Here is a 4,590-nt window from a genome sequence, read left to right on the forward strand (position 1 = left end):
AAGGGAATTTAATTTTTGAATAAACTTCGTTACAAAATTATCACATACAGCGATTTAACGATTTAAGTTTGTGATTTTAATTTATTTATATTGTAAAGTTACACTTATCTAGCGTATTATATCATAATACAACCGATACCTAATCCACATCATTTGGAAACCAATATTTTTTAACATAAAAACTTTTCTCAAAAAAGTCTAAGAATTAAAGACAAAACGTTGGTTTTTGATAAAATAGAAACTTTTCTCCTTAAAAAGTAGCGCGATTCCACATTCAATTATCGTTTACATTTTTGCTTATTAATTTTATCGTACATAATTAATGTTTTTCGAAATTCGTACATGTTGCAGTAACAGTTACGTTTTTGTGCTGCTAACAAATAACAGTTCGATTTACAGCATTCAATAAAAAAACTACTTACATCGATTTTATTATAATTATCATACTTGATGAAAATTTAGGAAATGAAGCTATAAACAGTTGTGTTTGTAATTATATGCTAATTTAGTAAATACTTAACTTTTAATGTGTATTTTGCAAGTATGGATTATTTCCCTACATTTAACATCTACTGCTTTATTCAAACGGTAAAAACTCACCTTATTATTTCAGTATTATATTATTATAACACCATTAACATAAAAATTACGGTGAAAAATAATTCATTGATGTGACATTTATTATATTCTTATGAAAAATAAGAATTATCGCGGCGGCAATTTATTATTATTTATTTATTTACAGACAGATCAAATGCGAATTTTCAAAAAGGAGATTTTTATTATTGTTTCAGTGAGAGCGAGCTTGTAAAATGGAAATAAGTGCATTTCATTACGTTCGATGTACTTAAAATTATTGTTAAGGTATACAGATACTGTTTATTATTATTGTAAAATTCGATTTAAAAAATACGAGAGAGAAAACGCGTGGTATGATGTGTGTCGGAAAAACGGCGTCTTTAATTAAGCGCAGGGTATGACTGGGATGATGATAGCGTCGCGACGGTACACTGAAAACTGGTTCAGGTTCGGATCACAGATATGCGTAGTACGGTATTGTAAGGACGAGAGTCCTTTCGGTTATTTTCGTTCGACGAAAAACCAATCACATTTCACGATGATAGAGACGACGACGAGTCAGATAATATATAAACAAACTTGTCACAGTTTACGCTGCCATCAATTTTGACCGCGTCGCAGATTTACCAAATATAGAATAGTCATTAGTGATAAAAATTCCATATCAATTATGCCCACATTATTAGAGTTCAGACCCTAGACATTACGGCTTTAAAATCGAATTAAAAGCTGTTGCTAATCTAGACTAAAAGATTGACCCCCCCTGCCCAAATGAAGAGGTCACTGGCATATTTAGTCGATCATTACGACGAGTAGAAAAAGATCATCAAGTCAAAACGTAAATTCGACCGCTCTGTACAAATCGAAACCCCAGGACGAGGAGGGGGAACTTTTACCCATCGCAGCCTAACCTACCCTACCAAATATTTATTATTTCTTTATTCCTTGTACGATGAAAATATTATCGATTGCTAAGCATAAGAGTAAAGCCGCCTGGCTGTAGTTATATGTGTCATGTTTAATATGTTTATTTTGGCTAATCTGTAAACTAGCCAAGCATAATAGTGTACAAACTGTTCAAATGTCTGATTTAGTGGATACGTTTAGAATTATAAGGTTACAGTAAGAGAAGTGAGTGTTGTTTACTTCTACCGTCTAATGATCCCAAACATATTCTTCAAATTAATCATACATTTGGATAGTTTGTATACTATCCAGCTAGGTCCCAAATTATCCAAAGTAATTATATCAAAAACCAAAGTTTTAATCTTATGATTAGTAATCGATAGTATACATTTTTTAACACATTATCCTACGATAATTTTCCTCCAAAAAAATTCAAAAGTTTTTGAAATTTTGGTAAAAATACTACTCTCCTACTTCACAGACGTAACATTTTCATCGAAAAATGAATACTATCCAGGGTAGTTTAGATTGTGATGGGTAAAAGTTCCCCTCGCCCTTGGGTTTCGATTTGTACACAGCGGTGGAATTTACATTTTCTTACTTGTGGTAATGATCGACCGACTATGCCATTGTCTTTTTCATTTGAGGGGATGGGGGGGTTAATGTTTTAATGTAGTTTAACGATAGTTTTCTTTTGGTAGTGTGATGAACTGCCCCATATTGCACAACCACCGTATAGACGTCAACGTATTAATTAAAATTAATGTAACTATTCTTGGAAATTCGTTTTTTCAATGTTAAGTTCGTTCAAATGGAAACATCGACCTTATTGCGTGAATGAGCATCTAAAGAAATTATAAACTTCGGAAATTTGTGGCAAAGGAAATCTACCGATTGATTTTTTTGTTTTATTTTTCCGAAAAATATTCAAACAAGTTAAAAATACATTACGGTAACACAACAACCATAAAGCAGCAAACTTAATTAAACGTAAATGTAGCAATCTGATGAAATATCGCAAAATATATCTAGGTATAAAATTAACGTACGACGTTATGCGATATTATGTCGTACTTACTCGAAATTTGACTTGGGATTGAAACAAGTCTCCGAGTAGCGAATTATTTCCTTTTCGGGCTTTAATTACTATTTGCAGCCTTCAAGGCATCTTAGTAATAACATTCTTAATGGTTTCTCGAGGAATTTCACCCCATTATTCTTACACTGCATTTCGCAGTTCGTTCTCGCTCTCCTACCGAATTTCCCTATTTTACCATCTACATACATTTGTGTATTATGTAGTAATAAAAATCCTATAACGTTTCCGTTTTCTGTCGTTGTGCCATGACAAAAAATGCACTAAAATACCTTTTATCGCCTTATTGACTAGTTGGAAATGTACGCACGCTAACACAGCAAGCAGTTCTCTAAAACCACCCCACTAAGTACGTTTATCTGCATCCGAAATCCCCTTTAACCCTTATCAACCTCCATCATTTGGTTAATGCTCACGCAAAAACATCGCAAGCCTTCCCGTGCGCTACATTAAATCGAAAATTTCGATGGTTTTGCTTGCGATTACAAAATGAAACATAGCAACTTGCTAGACACCACCGTAACATTATTTCTATTTAAGAATAATATTTTCTATTTTAGCAACTTGGCATGTTTTTTTTTCCATTTTATACCAATTAGTAATATTAAAGGCAGGGCCGCTTTAGAAATAGATTTACAGGGATAAAATAGGAGACCAGAGGGTGCGATGAATGTCAATGAGGAAAATTAGGGGTAGGATTGTAGGACATCTCCTGAGACATGAAGAGTTATTTGGAGACATATTAGAAACTGAAAGAGGAAATAAGAAGGATACTGGTAGACCTAGAGTAGATTACTATTCACAAGTAGTAGGAATGAGTGGAGGTGCGGGTCTAATTAGTCTTAGGACTGACGACCTTATGGTGATGATGATAGCAGAATATCTCAATTCGATCTTGGCATTTTACCGCGTAAATATTTCGTATATTAATTTCGGTCCTAACTATTAACACATGCAAATTATTAGCCGGGGTAGAATAATTTAATTATTTATGGATTACTTCCTTTAGCAGCAACATAACTAACTTGTACCGTCGTACTCGCAGTTATCGCCTAGCGGAATTTCGTCTAATCTATGGTAAATTTTCTTAATGAAATCTGATGTGCTAGTTTAATAAATTTCTTCCGGCATAATTGGCAATAATTGGATTCTGCAATGTTGGTACGTTCTAACTATTAGCTCACCCCTCACGCGTGCTCAAATGTATAAATTTATGTACATAAATATGGATACATTTACATCAAAAAAAAAAAAAAATAAAAATGGGACTCACCAAATGCAGACTTAACAACGGAGGAGATGAATTACCCCAATTTTCTTTCGGATCGTTCGACTTTTCACTAACACTGTCGCTTGTTTTTCTGAAACAATTTAAACGTTGTATATTATTAATTAAATTTTGCGTTGCATCTGCAATAGATATTTATTTTATAAAATTTTAAACTGGCAATCTATCATTTATGCTTATTATGTATGTATGCAAGTTGTTGTAGCAAATTATGTTAAAAACCGCGTCATTAAGCTGCCTCTTCAGAAAGACTTATCTGTCTTAAACTTTCTTAAACTCATCATTTACGTAATGATTAAAGTTCCTAAACTAAACAGCTAGGTAGAACATTGATAAATTTATTGCGAAATTATTCGAAAGAAGGACTTAACTATTCGCTTACGGAAATTTAAACTGATTTTGTAATTCTCTTACTTAACGTTTAATGTAATAGAAATTTTATTATTGAATGACAATAACTGTTTCGGCTCAAAGCGTCCTTCTTCGTGTGGAGAAATAATATGAATACAATTGTAAAAAGTTACGTAGACCTTTTTGGGATAACTTTTTTCCACGTGTGAAGGTATTTTCTAAAATGAAACCGGTTAGATTTGTGGAATATTAAACAAGACGAATTAGAGCACAAATAATATCCGAACCAACAAATGATAATGTTTCAAAACGGAAATGAAAAAATCCCCGTGTATCATTATAAGCGAAAATCAAAAAGTAATCCCGGTAA

The sequence above is a fragment of the Agrilus planipennis genome, unplaced genomic scaffold (assembly GCF_000699045.2).
Source record: "Agrilus planipennis isolate EAB-ADULT unplaced genomic scaffold, Apla_2.0 scaffold283, whole genome shotgun sequence".
Taxonomy (NCBI): Eukaryota; Metazoa; Arthropoda; class Insecta; order Coleoptera; family Buprestidae; genus Agrilus; species Agrilus planipennis.